The 17754-nt window shown below is 42.6% G+C and overlaps 1 protein-coding gene across 1 annotated transcript in view; it reads left to right on the top strand.

Annotated features, from left to right (window-relative positions):
* The first annotated feature begins 3233 nt into the window (after positions 1-3233).
* The window catches only part of PAIP2 (poly(A) binding protein interacting protein 2), a 24929-nt gene continuing 10408 nt past the window's right edge, over positions 3234-17754 (top strand). The window contains exon 1 of the mRNA XM_032336563.1: positions 3234-3404. The gene's annotated coding sequence lies outside the window, so the exon portion shown is untranslated. The remainder of the gene's footprint in view (positions 3405-17754) is intronic.

The raw sequence follows: 17754 nt of genomic DNA, 5'->3' as shown, positions 1-17754 counted from the left end.
ATTTTGTTACACCATAATCAATCTGACCAATTCTGTATTGATAGGCTATTTGTTGTTGGTTTTTTTTTTAATGATATTTATTTATTTATTTATTTGACAGAGATCACAAGCAGGCAGAGAGACAGACAGGAGGAAGCAGGCTCCCCGCCAAGCAGAGAGCCCAATGCGGGACTCGATTCTAGGACCCTGAGATCACGACCGAGCCAAAGGCAGAGGCTTAATCCACTGAGCCACCCAGGCGTCCCAGCTATTTGTTTCTATGAAAGCCTTACACGTCCCTACATCAAATTCCTATACATGGAGTGTTGGAGTCAGAAGATCTGCCCATTTCCGGGACGCCTGGGTGGCTCAGTTGGTTAAGCAGCTGCCTTCGGCTCAGGTCATGATCCCAGGGTCCTGGGATCGAGTCCCACATCGGGCTCCTTGCTCGGCAGGGAGCCTGCTTCTCCCTCTGCCTCTGCCTGCCTCTCTGTCTGCCTGTGCTCGCTCGCGCTCTCTCCCTCTGTCTCTGAAAAATAAATAAAATCTTTAAAAAAAAAAAAATTTATAAAAAAAAAAAAAAAAAAAAAAGAAGATCTGCCCATTTTACATTTTGATAAAAAGTCTGCAGGAATGGGGTACCTGACTGGCTCAGTTGGTAGAGCATGGGACTCCTAATCTTAGGGTCCTGAGTTCAAGGCCCACATTGGGCAAGGATCCTACTTAAAAGATTAAAAAGTCTGCAAGAAGTTGGTAGTTTAGACTGGGAGCTTATTCACAACCATCCTGGGCCTTCAGTACTATCCTCTCTCTTCTGATTCCTACTTCAACTTCCATCTCAAGTTAGGATTCATTTTGCTAACTGAACCAAACAAGGATTTTTGGAGTGTCTTTAAACTGGATCTCTAATGGTCTTATTGAAGTGTTTGTCCTCTGCTCTAACGGCACTTTCCGTTCACAGACCATCACCACCACCACTGTTCATATATAGCATGAACATTATGAACTCCATTTTGCAAATGAACAGAGGGTTCTTGGAAGGAAGGATAGCCAGAGGATACCAAGGAAGTACTCTGGGGCCCATCAAGCTTTCTCAACCACAATGGTGAACTCTGTGAGCTGGGAATGGCATTTGAACTATATACCGATTTTTTTCCTTTAAGTTCTGTCCCTAAGGTGGAGCTTGAACTCACAACCCCAAGACTAGGAGTTTCATGTTATACCAGTTGAGCCCATCAGGCATCATAGAAATTGGGATCTTAACCCCTTTGAGAAAACAGTGCAAGCCTTTGAATAGTTCAGATGAAAACAAACCAAGGGGGCTCCTGGGTTGCTCAGTTAAGTGTCTGTCTGCCTTTGGCTCAGGTCATGATCCCAAGGTCCTGGGCTCGAGCCCCACATTTGGCTTTCTGCTTAGCAGGGAGTCTGCTTCTCCCTCTGCCCCTGCTCCTGCTCTCTCTCACATACTCTAACAAATAAATAAAATCTTTAAAAAAAAATACAAAAACAAAAAAACAGGAATGGGGCGCCTGGGTGGCTCTGTCAGTTGGGCATCTGACTCTTGGTTTTGGCTCAGGTCCTGTCTCATGGGTCATCAACTCTGAGTTGCGCTCCACACTCAGTAGGGAATCTGGTTGAAGATTCTCTTCCTCTGCCCTTACCCCGCACATGTGCATGCTCTCTAATAAGTCTCAAAAACAAACACCAGAATTTATCAAAGATTTTTTTCAATGTAATCAAGTAGTTTCCTAAGTCACAAATTCTACTCTTTTCATGATTAGTTTCTGGGTCAACTACAGATAATATGAACACCCATTTTGATTTTGTTTTCCTCCCTCCTCCTGTTTATGCCTTTTCCAGCCTCAGGTTGATAGTTAATCTTTCAGGTTCCTTGGATGAATCATACTCTGCAGACCTGTAAAACAGCACCATCTCCTTCCTCCAAGAACTTTTGCTCAGCAAGCAACAAAGCCAAACCCTTCCTCCCAGTTTAGGCTACAGATCTGAAAATGTGGCCAAAGAGGTTCACTCAGGGGCTATGGCAGAAAAAATGTGTTCTCACTTCTTTGGGCCTTTGGAAAACCTAACTAAAGCAGATTTTTTTTTTTTTTTTTAAAGCAGACTTTCAATGAATGAAATGGATCTAAAGATGAGTAGCCCTCTTCTGGATTCCTTCCCATGGAGAGAACCACTTTCCTTAGTTTCAGTAGATACTAAAAGCATGTTTGTTGTTTTTTTAAAGTAAGCTCTACATCCAGTGTGGGGCTTGAACTCATGACCCCAGGATCAAGAGTTGCAAGCTCTACCAATTGACCCAGCCAGGTGCCTCTTATGTGCTTTTTAATATTCAATTTTACCAGAGTAAAAAGGTAAACCTCACTCCCTCATTTTCCTTCCCCAAAGGCAAGAAATGACTTTTTGTGTGTCCTCTTTCAAATATAGTGTATATATACTCAAACATCCAAATCTTCTTACACATAGTATACACCATACTTTGATTATTATCAGTAAAATACATATATTGAGTCTTGCCAATGATGACTGCAAGGATTAAAGTAATGCATGTGGGGGGCAATGCATTCAGGATCATGAACTAGGAAGCTCCTGGACCCTGCAGTCCCACCCTTCTATACTATCTCTGGACAGGATATTTCTTTCCTTACCCACAAAGAAGCTTCCATAGGCTGCCTGGGAACCAAATATTCACAATTTGTGACTGTGTGTACAGATCTAGCTTCAGAAAATGTGTGCCTGAACGTGTCTGAATGCAGGTAGTGTATAGATCATATCCTGTGAATGTCTTATTGTTTCCCTATTATGTGTCTTTGTCAGGGTCTCTGGATGTCACTGGGTGCGTGTCACTGTTTGTTTGACACTATATACCATGTTTGGTGTGTGTGTGTGTGTGTGTGTGTGTGTGTGTAAATGCGCTGTCCTTATCCAGACGTTCCTGTTTGGTGTTAATGTATTTTAGATACCGTTGCGATCCGTATTCTTCAACCCCCAGCTCCCTCACTCACTACATGCCAACATTTTTTGAAGGATGGGTGGGTGTCGGGCCACAAGGTCGCCCGACACGTCTCCAGATAGACCGCAGCAGGACTTCCATTATACCCCGCATCCGCCGGGCATGCAGGAGAAGCCTTTGCGCACGCATAAGCGTGCAGCCTGGGATACGAAGAAAACCTTGGGCTCGCGCGTTCTCTTGCGCGCTCTCTAGTGGCCTCAGAGGGCAGCGCAGCCAGAACGAGGGGGCGGAGCCGACACGGCGGAAGTGAAGTCACTTCCGGGCTGGGGTGTTTGTTTGGACTGGAGAAGGGAGGCGGCGGGCGAAGCGCGCGTCGAGCGGGGGAGCGGCGCTGCCTGTGGAGATCCGCGGAGGCCGACCGGATTCGTTGGCTGCCGTCCCCGCTGCCGTGCACTGGGTGAGGGGTTCCCTCGGGCAGAGCGGCCAGAAGGGTGCGGCGACCCCAGCGGTCGAGGGACAGCACCTCGGCAACGGTTAAGGGGCCTGGAGGGGCCCCCGGGTTGTTCGCCACCAAGCCTCATATGGCTTCCTTTATTCCTTGCACCTTTAGTCGCGTTGAGGGATGAGCTGGGACCGACTTAGACTCTTTCTTCTTTGAGAAATGGCCGTCGCTTTTTTTCTCATTGTCATTATTATTTATGATTTGGATCTCGCAGCACTCTATCCGGGTCTTCGGTGGCGCGCGAGGGTTGCCGGGATAGCACTTTCTCATGCCCACCCCCCCCCACACTTTCTTCACCTCCTCCCTGGTCCCCTTTTCCCCTGCCCCCCACTGCCGCTTCGGCAACAAAGCTCATTGTTTCTCCCCAGTTTACGCCTGCGCGTCGCCACGCGCAGCTCCTAGTTGCTGCGCTTGCGCGCTGCTCCTGAAGCTTGGGTGGGGGAAGAGAAAGGGGCAAAGAGACTGGCGGGCTGGCGAGCGTCCTAGGGGAGCATTATGCGACCGTCCACGGGCCAGTACCTTTCTGATAGATTTTCTTCCATTTCTTCACTGTCACTTACTCCTTATTTTAGTTACATTGTTTCTCATGCTCAGGATAGGGGGGGCCGGACTCCTGCTCCGGGAGGGTTGTGAGCCAGATAACTTTAAGGGCCGATCCAGTTCGTATTCTTGGATTCTGCTTCTCTTAATTTCCCTTCCACTATGTGCTTACTCCCCACTACCACAAAAATTACGTGGCTTGTGGTGAACTTTGTTTTTTCAAAAATACTTGTTGAAGCAGCCAGCAGTTTGATTTTCTGGTGACTCAGAAAGGGACCTTTTCTGCTTCTTTAGTTGTCTCGCTTTCCCTAATTTTGCAGCCCCATCACCTCACCGAAACCTCAAACTCTAGAAGAAATTTGGCTTCTAATTTGCCGTGGAAAAAAGTCTTAACAGCTGATAGCTTTTGACATTTATTTCAGCAGAAGACACGTTTTCGTGTGCTGGCTAATATTGTAGTCTCGTGGCATGATTTTTCACAGATTGCAGTTGAGCGGGTGTTGGTCTGCATTTTCTTCAAAATAGCCTTTGAAATTTCAACGGCTGCAGGTTATGTTTGGAAATAAGAAAAGGGCCTATGGATTTATGTTTTTTAAAGATTTTATTTATTTAATAGGTAGAGATCACAAGTAGGCAGAGAGGCAGGCAGAGAGAGAGAGAGGAGGAAGCAGGCTCCCTGCTTAGCGGAGAGCTCGATGTGGGGCTCCATCCCAGGACCCCGGGGTCATGACCCAAGCTGAAGGCAGAGGCTTTAACCCACTGAGACACCCAGGCGCCCTTGGGTCTATGGATTCTTTTTTTTTTTTTTTTTTTAATTTTTTAAAAGATTTTATTTATTTATTTGACAGACAGAGATCACAAGTAGGCAGAGAGGCAGGCACAGAGAGAGGAGGAAGCAGGCTCCCGGCTAAGCAGAAAGCCCAATTCGGGGCTCGATCCTGGGATCATGACCTGAGCCGAAGGCAGAGGCTTTAACCCACTGAGCCACCCAGGCGCCCCGGGTCTATGGATTTTTAATGTGATTCCTGGTGTTGGTTTGTACTTCTGATTCCAGTATGTGAAAGGATATTTGGAGCAAATTAGCTTGTTTATGCTACTTGTTAATTGTGAATTTGTACAAAACTTAATCTTTTCTCACGAAAAAGTGTCTACGACAAATAAAGATAGGTGACTTTCCAAAAATGACAGCCTATTTATCTCTGTCTTTAAGGGATGGGTGTTAGGCAATGGAAACTCCCTGTGATGGTTAAAAGCTTGAGAGCTGGGAGGATTTTATTATAATACATTGCATGTTGCTGTTAAGGAGCTCCAATTGAGGTAGATGATCTCTAACCTCTTAAGAACAGAGTAAGTTTATAGTAGGCTTTTCCTTAAGTAGGCACGGTACACCTTATTCAGGTTTACCCCTTTATACCTCTAGAGAGTAATGCTCCAGTTTCAATAGAAAATGTAAACATAAAAATCTGTTAGCATAGCAATTTCATGGCCATTGTGAGCATTGAAAGAAAGTAGAAAATAAGTACTTAGCCTCCTTCCTTTTGTGCTCTTACATGTTCTTGTAATTTACAACCTTATTCATTATAACCTATGGAATAGGTAGAGGAAATTTTATCTTGCCCATTTTGAAATTGAGGAAATAGAGTATTGAAAGATTATTTGATTGAAAGATTATTTTATTAGGCACATATTTCTATAGCACTTAGTAATACCAGTCATTGTTCTAAGTGCTTTTACAGGTATTTAATCTTCACCTTCTTTTGGTGGTAAGTACTGTTGTAAAATAAAGATAACAGTTAATAGGTGTGAATTAACTTGTTCACTGTTAACACAGCTGGTAAGAACTGGAATTCAGACCCAAGTAGTCTAGAGATACGTGCTCTTAACCATTTTACCGTGCTGCTTGTGGTTTAGTGACATACTCAGGATCCTCTAGGTGGTTTGTGGCGTATCATAGATTAGGACCCAATCCAAGACTAAAGTTGTCCAAGTGATCCCTTTGCGATCTGGACCACCCTGTTGCATTAGTAATTTGCATTTGATATAGCCTGAGGTTCAGTTATAGTTCCTTTCTTTCGTTCTAAATTTCCTTAATGTTTAGAGCATTGTTGTCCCAGTTAGATAACTGCTAATGGCACATATGTCCATTGAGCGCTTGAAATGTGGCAGGTGCAACTAAAGAACTAAATTTTTTATTTTACTCAATTCTAATTGGTTTAGATTTAAGTAGCCATATGTAGCTATTGGCCACATATTGATTAGTGCGGGTTCAGAGGTTTGAATTGTTTCTGCTTTTTTTTGTTGTTAACTTTTATTTTTGCGTTTTTACATTTATTGATTCTCTCTGTTTTTTGGGGGGGGTTGACCTTTTTTTTGAGAGAGCAAGGGGTGGAGGGGGGTCAGTCAAGAGGAGGGGGAAAGGGAAAGAGAATTTTTTTTTAAAGATTTTATTTATTCATTTGAGAGAAAGAGAGAGAACAAGCAGAGGAGTAGCAGACTTCGCTGAGTAGGGACCCCGACTCGGGGCTTGATTCCAGGACTCAGAGATCATGACTTGAGCAGAAGGCAGACACTTAACCATCTGAGCCATCCAGGCGCCTTGGGAAAGGAGTATCTTAAGCAGGCTCCACACCCAGCTGCAGAGCCCAGGTAGGGCTGGCGCTCATGACCCTGGGATCATGACTTGAGCCAAAATCAAAGAGACAGATGCTTAACCAACTGAGCTATCCAGCCCCATCTGCTTATATTTTATATCAGTTTTTATAAATAAGGATGGTATTTCTCATGTGCTTTGAGCTTTTATCAGCCGTGATGATAGGTAGTGCTTGAGCCATCCTTACCCTCACCAGATCACCTTCATTACACTAGTTGAGATTAGGATTAAAGTCCTCATTCTGTATTGTTGTTTGACTTCTACAGGTTTTTTAACATTTGATTTTTTTTTTAACCTTATACCTTGCTCCAGTAACCTTTAATTGCTCGAAATGTTTAATAAGCACCAAAATAGGTAATAGTGTTGTGTGCCAGGCTCTGTACCTAGGTACTATTATTATTTTCCACTTGATAGGGAATCTGAGACAGAGAGGGGTTAAAACTTGCCTTTGGGGTCCAGAGCCCCTGCTTTTAATCATTAATGTATACTGCCAAACATTAAAACAGAAAATTCAGTACTGCTTACAAATTTAAATGGAAAACAAGCTGAAGCAGAAGTTTCTTTATCCTCTCTAACTTTTGGAGAGACAATTAATTATGATAATAATGTGTATGCAAATAATGTTAAGGAATAACAGTAGTTCAAAATAGAGTACATAGGATAAGAAAAGGTGTGGAATCAGCTTTTTTTTTTTTTAAAGAAAAAAATTGATTTTTTTCTTTAAGATTTTATTTATTTGAGAGAGTGAGAGAGAATGAGCAGGAGGAGGGGTAGAGGGAGAGGGACAAGCAGACTCCCTGCTGAGTGTTGAGCCTAAATCAGGGCTTGATCCCAGGACCCGGAGATCCTGACCTGAGCCAAAACTAAGACTTGGGCCCTTAACCGACTGAACCACCCAGGCGCACCCCTCTGTTTGAATTTCAATGAAAATTCTTAAGAGATGAAACTAAGAAAGTTTCTAAAACTGAAATGATTTAAAAAAAACCTGAAATGATATCCACATTTTAAAATTTTATAGAAACCATTATGTGGAAGAGGCATTTTGGAAGAAAAGAAACAGCTGAATATGTGAGCTTGTGGATTGAAAGCACTAGACAGCATTAATAGGAAAAAACCCTGCTCTCACCTAATCAGAATCTGATGAAATCTCTGAGTTTTAGTGTTAGGCTCTCATATTAGACTCCCACCTAAACAGGATCTTTACAAAAGAAAGAATAAAACAGTGAAAGCTGCAATATTTGCAGAAAATAGAAAAGACAGGTGTAAATCTACCCCATTTAATAATTTTATTCAAATATGAAAGCAAAAGGTACTTTCAGACCTGTAGTAGCTGAGAAATAAGTATCTTCAGGTGCCCGGGTGGCTCAGTTAGTTGGTTAAGCAGCTGCCTTTGGCTCAGGTCCATGGGGAGTCTCCTTCTCCCTCTGACCTTCTCCCCTCTCATGCTCTCTCTCACTGTATTTCCCTCAAATAAATAAAATCTTAAAAAAAAAAAATAAAAATATTTTCAGGTAACTCCTCCCTTTTTTAAGATTTTATTTCTTTATTTGACAGAGCAAGAGCGCATAAGCAGGCAGAGCAGCAGAGGGAGAGGGAGAAGCAGGCTTCCCCCTGAGCAGGGACCCCGATATGGGACTCAGTCCCAGGACACTGGGATCATGACCTGAGCTGAAGGCAAAAGCTTAACAACTGAGCCACCCAAGCACCCCAAGATTTTTTTTTTTTTTTTTTTTTTTTTTTTTTTTTTAATTTGAAAGAGAGAGCATGCATGCCCAAAAGCAGGCAGAGGGAGAAGCACACTCCTGCTGAGCCAGGGAGCCAGATGTGGAACTCAATCCCAGGACTCTGGAATCCTGAGCTGAAGGCAGATGCCTAACTAACTGAGCCTGTGTGTTCCTCAAAATGATAAATTTCTATGAGCTGGGTCAAGTAATCTAACTCTTTATAGTAGAGAACTTGAATATACCACTTGAAGAATTTAACAGATGAAGTAAAAAAGATAGTATCTGCATGCGTGCACGTGTGTGTGTGTACACAACTGTACCTTAGAAATAGAAATCACCCATTTTTCTGTTTATGCCTAAGGGACATTTTGCAATGTCTGCATTTGTCTGCAAACAAAACTATATATAATAAATCCCAAAAAGTGAAGGTTTTTCTGGCTGCATTTTATAACATAATGAAATTAAACTAGAAATCAGGATACCAAAGTATAGAACCTTAACCATTTGAAAATATTAAAAATATTCTTCCAAATAATCTCTGGCTGTTTACAAATTAAATAACTTGTAATTACCTAAGACTGATAAGAACTTAAATTCTGTGTACATGGGAAATTTAGGAACAATTTTTATTAAATGAAAAGTTGAAAATAAGCGTTTGTCACCTTGAAAAACAGTAACAAATTGGTTGAAATTAAGTAGAGAGGAAGGGAGGGAAAACAAAGTGAAAAAAATTAATAAAATAAGTAGGAAAAATAAGTGAAATTAGAGGTTTTGTTTATTGGAAGTTGAATTTTTAATAAGTCATCCATTCAAGACTCAAAAGATGTGACAAAATATCTCTTGCCACCTCATTATCCCAGTAGGCAATGAGTAGTATAGTTCTTTTTTTTTTTTTTAAGATTTTATTTATTTATTTGACAGAGAGAAATCACAAGTAGATGGAGAGGCAGGCAGAGAGAGAGAGAGGGAAGCAGGCTCCCTGCTGAGCAGAGAGCCCGATGCGGGACTCGATCCCAGGACCCTGAGATCATGACCTGAGCCGAAGGCAGCAGCTTAACCCACTGAGCCACCCAGGCGTCCCGAGTAGTATAGTTCTTATTGAGCCTAGAATTCACTGCACTTAACTCATTTAATGTACACAGCAGAGTGATTTTTAAGGTAGTCACAGAGTTGTAAATCCCATCACCACAAATCAATTTTAGAAACCTTGTTACCCCTTAGCTTTCATATAATATGTAGTGCTTTGTGACAGGTTTATTTAGCTTTGGCATAATGTTTTCTTTTTTTTTAAAGATGTTATTTGAGAGAGAGTGTGCTACAGCTCACAAGAAAGGGGGGGGCAGCGGGAAAGGGGGGGGGATGCAGACTCCCTGCTGAGCTGGGAGCCTGACTCAGAGCTCCATCCCAGGACCCCATCACAGTTGAGCCACCCAAGCACCCCTAGCATAATGTTTTCAGTGTTCATCTATGTTATAGCATGTATTAAGTATTTCATTTGTTTCTATTATTGAATAATACTCTGTTGTATGGACATACCATATGGTATTTATAAGTTGGTGGACTACTGGGTTTTATTCACTTTTTGACTAATATGAATAATACTGCTGTGAACATTTGTGTACAAGTTTTGTGTAGGCATGTATTTTCATTTTTCTTGGGTATATATTTAGGAGTGTAATTGCTGGGTTCCATGTTTAATCTTTTGAGGCACTGCCAGACTTTTTCAAAGCAGCTGCATCATTTTAACATTCCCATCAGCAATAAATGTTCCATTTTCTTCTCATTTTCACCAGTACTTGTTCATATCTTTTTTATTATAGCCGTTTTAGTGTAAAGTGGTATCTCGTGATTTTGAGTTGCATTTCCCCCATTGTCAGTGATACTGAGCATCTTTTCATGTATTTATTGGCCATTTGTATGTTCTTTTTTAAAGATTTTTTAGTTTTTAGAGAGCATGTTTACACATTTTCTCAAATCTTTTAAAGTTCTACTTCACTCTAGGAATTTCTATTTTACTTTCATGTTAACACTTTATTTTTTTTTAAAATATTTTATTTATTTATTTGACAGAGATCACAAGTAGGCAGAGAGGCAGGCAGAGAGAGGGAGGAAGCAGGCTCCCTGCTGAGCAGAGAGCCCGATGTGGGGCTGCATCCCAGGACCCTGGGATCACAACCTGAGCCAAAGGCAGAGGCTTAACCCACTGAGCCACCCAGGCGCCCCGGTGCATTTTTTTTTTTTTTAAGATTTTATTTATTTGAGAGAGGAAGAGTGAGCAAGAGAGCACAAGTAGGGGGATTAGCAAAGGGAGAGAGAGAAGCAGGGTCTCCCCACTGAGCAGGGAGGCCGAAGCAGGACTCGATCCCAGGACCCTGGAATCATGCATGACCTGAGCCAAAGGCAAATGCCTAACCGACTGAGCCACCCAGGTGCCCCAACACTTCAGTGCTTTTAAAAGTTTTTTTAAGGGGCACTTGGGTGGCTCAGTGGGTTAAAACCTCTGCCTTCAGCTCTGGTCATGATCCCAGGGTCCTGGGATCGAGCCCTGCATTGGGCTCTCTGCTCAGCGGGGAACCTGCTTCCCCCCTCTCTCTCTGCCTACTTGTGATCTCTGTCTGTCAAATAAATAAATAAAAAAAAAAATAAAAGTTTTTAAAAAAATATGTCATGGCAGCACCTCTTTTTAATTTTTATTTTCTAGGTTAATTATTTCAGAGAGAGAGTGCCTGAGTGTGGGGAGGGGCAGAGGGGAAGCAGATTCCTTGCTGAGTACGGAGCCCAGTGTGAGGTTTGATCCCAGGACCCTGGGATCAGGACTAGAGCCAAAGGCAGACATTTACCCAGCTGAACCACCCATACACACCTAAGGAAAAAAAAAAAAAAGATACAGAGAAAATGACCATGGCACAATCTTAAAACTTGGTGAATGTAGATGAAAGGTAGAAAGTGTTCATTGGATTATTCTAAAACTTTCCTATAGGTTTAAAATTTTTCAAAATAGTTGAAGATGAAACTATATACATTATACAATTACAGAATAAGTATTCTAGAAACACAGTATAAGTGGGAATTTAATTATGGTAAGCTTGGGAAATAAATAAGCTTTGGTTATTGGTTATTTGGTTAGTGATGTGTGATCTATTCATATGGGGGAAATACAGATCCTTAACATCATACTTAGGGTCTCATGTGAATTAAAGATTCATATGTAAAAAAAAGTGACACTGTAACAATAGAGAAAATGTAGAAAGTAAAACCGCATGGTAGGAAAAGGCTTCTTAAGCAAGATAAGCATATCCCAGAAGGTGTAAAGGAAAACAGTGAGATTCTACTTGAGTCTAATTGCAAAACTAAAATATATTACGTCCAGAACTGTGGAAGATAAAGAAATGGGAGCACTCAGTATATTACAGGACTGTATATTACAGGTCCATTACCACATTTGTGGCAAATAATTTGCGCCCCCCCCCCCCCCGCGAATCTAAAAGTTACAGATGCAGGTGGCTTTTGACTTTTGACTTGGTTATTCCCACTTAAGAAAATGTAGAACACAGATAGCATACATAGAAAAGGATATGTGTGCTACGGTGATTGAAGCAGGATTGTTTGTAGCAAAAAAAACCTAGGAATGTGGATACGCATCAGAGGCGGAAGTAGTTGAGTAATTGGTGCTGCTCCATCCATTAAGAAGGACATAATAGGGGCTCCTGGGTGGCTCAGTCGTTAAGCATCTGCCTTCGGCTCAGGTCATGATCTCAGGGTCCTGGGATCGAGCCCCACATGGGGCCCCCTTTTTAGCGGGAAGCCAGCTTCTCCCTCTCCCACTACCGTGCTTGTGTTCCCTCTCTCATGTCTTCTCTGTGTCAAATAAATAAAATCTTCCCAAAAAATTTTTTTTAATTTTTATTAAGATTTATTTATTTACTTACTTGAGAAGGAACCACAGTGCACTTGTGAGAGAAGGGGCAGAGGGACAGAATCTTCAAGCATACTCCCTGCTGAGCCTGGGGCTCCATACCCCTTCTCATGAAATTGTGACCTGAGCTGAAACCAAGAGTCTGATGCTTAACTGACTGAGCCACCCGGGCACACCTAAGGTTTTATGTGTACCCGAAGTGGGGCTTCAGTTCATGACCCCAAGATTGAGAGTCTGGTGTGCTGTTGACTGAGCCAGCTAGGTGCCCCATTTCTGCCAGTTTTAAATAGATTGAAGCATGAGCAAAAACAAGATAGCAACAGATTGGTATGGTTTTGTTTCCAGTTGTTTCTTTACTGTATTTGTCAAGTCATTATCTACTTTGTGTCCTGAGACATCACTCAAGCAAATGAGGTACTTTTGTGTTCCAGCTTTCTTAGGTTTCTGGTTTTGGAGAAAAGCTTTTTCTTAGCTAGAGGAGCTTGGAACTCATGGAGTCTTTTTTTTTTTTTTTTAAAGATTTTATTTATTTATTTGACAGGCAGAGATCACAAGTAGGCAGAGAGGCAGGCAGAGAGAGAGAGAGGAGGAAGCAGGCTCTCCGCGGAGCAGACAGCCCAATGCGGGGCTTGATCCCAGGACCCTGGGATCATGACCTGAGCTGAAGGCAGAGGCTTTAACCCACTGAGCCACCCAGGCGCCCGGAACTCATGGAGTCTTAAAACTGTTTCTGGCTGCCTTCAGATGGGATGATGATATTTGACAGCTGTATACTCTTTGTATTTAAAAAAATGTATTTTTAAGATTTTATTTATTTATTTGACAGGCAGAGATCACAAGTAGGCAGAGAGGCAGGCTGGGGGGTGGGGAGGTAGGCTCCCTGCTGAGCATAGAGCCCCATGCGGGCCTCAGGGCTTGAGCGATCCCAGGACTCTGGGATCATGACCTAAGCTGAAGGTGGAGCCTTTAACCCACTGAGCCACCCAGGCGCGCCCCATACTGTTTATATTTTTAAAGTTATTTTCCTAGTCGTCACCTTAGTTTTTGACATCAAGTTTGAACTAGTATCAGCTTAGTTTCAAGAGTACACAAAAACTTCTTTCATGTAGCACTGTATCCTCCTCCCGCTGTCTTTTTTTTTTTTTTTTTGAAGATTTTATTTATTTATTTGTCAGAGAGAGAGCGAGCGAGAGCGAGCGAGAGCGAGCACAGGCAGACAGAGTGGAAGGCAGAGTCAGAGGGAGAAGCAGGCTCCCTGCGGAGCAAGGAGCCCGATGTGGGACTCGATCCCAGGACGCTGGGATCATGACCTGAGCCGAAGGCAGCTGCTTAACCAACTGAGCCACCCAGGCGTCCCTCCTCCCGCTCTTATGTTATTGTCACAAAATATATCTTTATACATTGTGTGTCCATTAACATAGATACCTAATTATTGTTCTGTGTATTTGTCTTTTAAATCACATAGAGAAAAGGGAGTTAAAAGCCGAAAGTACATTATTACTAATTTCCATATTTGTGTAGTTACTTTTACCAGTGTTCTTTATTTCTTCAGGTGAATTCAAGTTAGTGTGTAGTATACTTGTTTCAGCCTGAAGGACTCACTTTAGCTTTTCTTATAGGACAGGTCTACTGGTGATGCATGTTCTCTCTCTCTAAGATTAGGGTATTTATTTATTTATTTTTAAAAGATTTTATTTATTTATTTGACAGACAGAGATCACAAGTAGGCAGAGAGGGAGAGAGGAGGAAGCAGGCTCACTGTTGAGCAGAAAGCCCAATGCGGGGTTCAGTCCCAGGACCCTGACATAACCTGAGCTGAAGGCAGAGGCTTTAACCACTGAGCCACCCAGGTGCCCCAGGATTAGGTATTTATTTGAGAGAGAGAACATGATAATGTATGGGTGGTGAGGGTTGGGGGCAAAGGGAGAGGGAGAAGCAGATTCCCTGCTGAGCAGGGAGCCCACATGGGACTGGATCCCAGGACCCTGACACCATGACCTGAGCTGAAGGCAGACACTTATCCCACTGAGCCACCCAAGTGCCCCTCTCATTTTTTTACGTACCTGGGAATGTCTTAATTTCTCCTTAAAATTTTTTAAAGAGTTTGATTTATTTATTTGTCAGCACAAGCAGGGGGAGCAACAGGCAAAGGGAGAAGCAGACTCACCACTGAGCACGGAGCCCAAGCAGGACTCAATCCCTGGACCCCGGGATCATGACCTAAGCTGAAGGCAAACGCTTAACAAACCGAGCCACCCAGGCGTCCCTCTCCTTAATTTTGAATTACAGTTTTGTTTTTTCTTTCAGCCCTTTGAATATGTTTTCTGGCCCCTATGGTTTTCTTTTCTCTTTTTTCTTTTCCTTCCTTCTTTCCTTTCTTTCTTTCTTTTTTTTAGATTTTATTTATTTGTTAGAGAAGGCATGAGCAGGGGAACAACAGGCAGAGAGAAGCAGGCTCTCCACTGAACAAGGAGCCCAGGACCCCAGGATCATGACCTGAGCCCAAGGCAGATGCTTAACCAACTGAGCCAGGAGCCCCTGGCTTCTGTGGATTCTGATGTGAAATCAACTGTTAATCTTATTTTGAGGATCTGTTGTATGTAGGGTTACTTATTTTGGAGATTATTTCTTCTCTTTGTCTTTTAGTAATTTGATTATGATGTGTCGATGTGGATAAGTTTGAGTTACGAGTTTGTTGAACGTTTTGGATATGTAGAGTAACATGGATTTCATCACATTTGAGGAGTTTGGGGCTGTTGGGTTTTTATTTTAATTTTTTAAAGTTTGTTTATTGAGAGAGTGGGAGAGAGAATATGAAGCAGACTTTATGCTCAGTGAGAAGCCCAATGCAGGGCTCCATCACACAACTTTGAGGTCACCACCCAAGATTGAACCACCCAGGTGCCCTTACGATTTTATTTTTAAGAGCCTCTACACCTCATGTGTGGCTTGAATCCACAATCCTGAGATCACCAACTGAGCCAACCAAGCACCCCAGGGGGCCGTTAATTCTTTTTTTTTTTTTTTTTAAGATTTTATTTATTTATTTGACAGGCAGAGATTACAAGTAGGCAGAGAGGCAGGCAGAGAGAGGCTCCCTGCCGAGCAGAGCCTGATGCAGGGCTCCATCCCAGGACCCTGGGATCATGACCCGAACCAAAGGCAGAGGCTTTAACCCACTGAGCCACCCAGGCTCCCCTGGGGGGCCATTAATTCTTAAAATACTCTTTCTGGCCCCTTGCCTCCTTTTGAGAGTTTTATCCTGTGTATGTTGGTACATTTGGATGGTTTCCCACTGGTCTCTAAGGTTCTATTAATTTTTCTTCATTGTTGTATTTCTTTACTCAGGCTCTGTAGTTTTCAATGGACTTAACTTCAGGGTTTGCTGAATTTTTTTCTCCTTGGTTAGATCTTTTGTATTCCAGCCTGTAAATTTTCCATTTCAGTCCGTCCTTCCTTGCATCCTTCCTTCCTTTTCCCTCCTTCCCTTCTTTCCTTCCTTCTAATAAGACTTTATTTGGAGTGCGTGGGTAGCTCAGTTAAGCGTCTGCCTTCAGCTCAGGTCATGATCCAGGATCAAGCCCCACATTTGGCTCCTGCTCAGTGGGGAGCCTGCTTCTCCCTCTCCCAGCCCTCCCACCCCCTGCTAATACTCCCTCTAGCTATCTCTCCTTCAAATAAATACAATCTTAAAAGAAATAAAATCTTTTTTTTTAAGATTTTATTTATTTATTTGAGAGAGCATAAGCAGGCTGAAGGCAGAGGGAGAAGCAGACTCTCCATTGAGCAGGGAACCTGATGAGGGGCTCTATCCCAGGATCCTGGGGTCATGACCTGAGCCAAAGGTCGACATTTAACAAACTGAACCGCCCAGGTGCCGGTGAAAGAGTTTTATTAAATACTCATAAGCAGAAACAACTCTCCCAGTCTTTGCAGATGGGCTCTTGTTTATGTTGAGACATACCTTCAAAAAACAGGCAGTTTACAAGTTTTCTTAGTCCTCACTACATGTGCATAGTCTGAAGGTCAGCCAGAGATGAAAGTGTAGGGCATTCTTGCTCTTTTCTGAGCTCCCAGCACTGAACCTGCCCATGGCCTTCTAGATTCCCCAGAATATACTGGAGCTTTTTAAAGTCCTTATTCCCAAAGGATTTCCTTTACCAGTCTTTGCTCCCAGGCTTTTTGCTTTGTCTTTTGTTTGCCACAGTTGTTATTCCTTGCCCTAGGTGGCTTTGGCTATTTCATTTGCCTTTGACGTTTTTTTTTTTTTTTTTAAGATTTTTGTTTATTTATTTGACAGATCGCAGGCAGAGAGACAAGCAGAGAAAGAGGGGAAGCAGGCTTCCTGCCAAGCAGAGAGCCTGTGGGACTTGATCCCAGGACCCTGAGATCACGACCTGAGCCAAAGGCAGAGGCCCAGTCCACTGAGCCACCAAGGTGCCCCTGCCTTTAACAGTGTTTTTAACAGATGCCAGTTCAGCACTTTTTAAATCATAAATTTTTATGATATTTGAACTATATACCTCAATTTTTTTTTGGTGAGCATTATACCCAGTATGGGCCTTGAACTCACAACCCCGAAATTAAGAGTCACATGCTCGGGGTGCCTGGATGGTACATTCGGTTAAGTGTCCCAACTCTTGGTTTCGGCTCAGGTTGTGATATCGGGTCAGGGGCTCATCACATCAGGTTTAGAATGGAATTTGAGACACCCTCCTCCTCCCTCTACCCCTCCCCACTGTGAGTGTGTTCTCTCACCTGTGCATGCTTGCTTTCTTTAAAATAAATTTGGGGCGCCTGGGTGGCTCAGTGGGTTAAAGCTTCTGCCTTCAGCTCAGGTCATGATCACAGGGTCCTGGGATCTAGCCCGGCATCGGGCTCTCTGCTCAGCAGGGAGCCTGCTTCCCCCTCTCTCTCTGCCTGCCTGTCTGCCTACTTGTGATCTCTGTCAAATAAATAAAATCTTTAAAAGTAAATAAATAAATGAATAAATCTTAAAAAAAAAAAAAGTTAGCGTGCACCATAGACTGAGCCGACTACGTGATCCTATATACCCAGTTCTTAAAAACAACAGAACACACAGAGAATGAAGTATGAAGAATGTGATCCAAGATGGGTCAAGAACAAGTCATAGAAGAAAATTTAAAATTTGATACATTGCCTTACATTAGAACACCTTGTATCCAGTAAATGTAAATCCTTCTAGTTCTGAAAGTAAATGATCCTTATCCCTGCCTGCCTGTAGCTGGAAATGTGGTCTGGTCAGCAGTTGTTCCTTCCCTCAGTTGTCAAGGTGTAAGATCATTGTTCAGGTTTCAGTTCATTCTTCTTGGTTTCAGTTGTGATTTGTTTCCTAAATATTGCTTGACAGAGTAATTTATTTACGATCCTTCATGGACTTTTTCACTAGGATCTATACCAAAGCTACTGCTTGTTTGATGAGTTCATAATGAGCAAAAAGCTGACCAGGGGCCT

This window comes from Mustela erminea, chromosome 3 (genome assembly GCF_009829155.1).
Source record: "Mustela erminea isolate mMusErm1 chromosome 3, mMusErm1.Pri, whole genome shotgun sequence".
NCBI classification, from domain to species: domain Eukaryota; kingdom Metazoa; phylum Chordata; class Mammalia; order Carnivora; family Mustelidae; genus Mustela; species Mustela erminea.
Note: the sequence above shows the minus strand (reverse complement) of the source record. Positions and strands in the feature narration are given on the sequence as shown.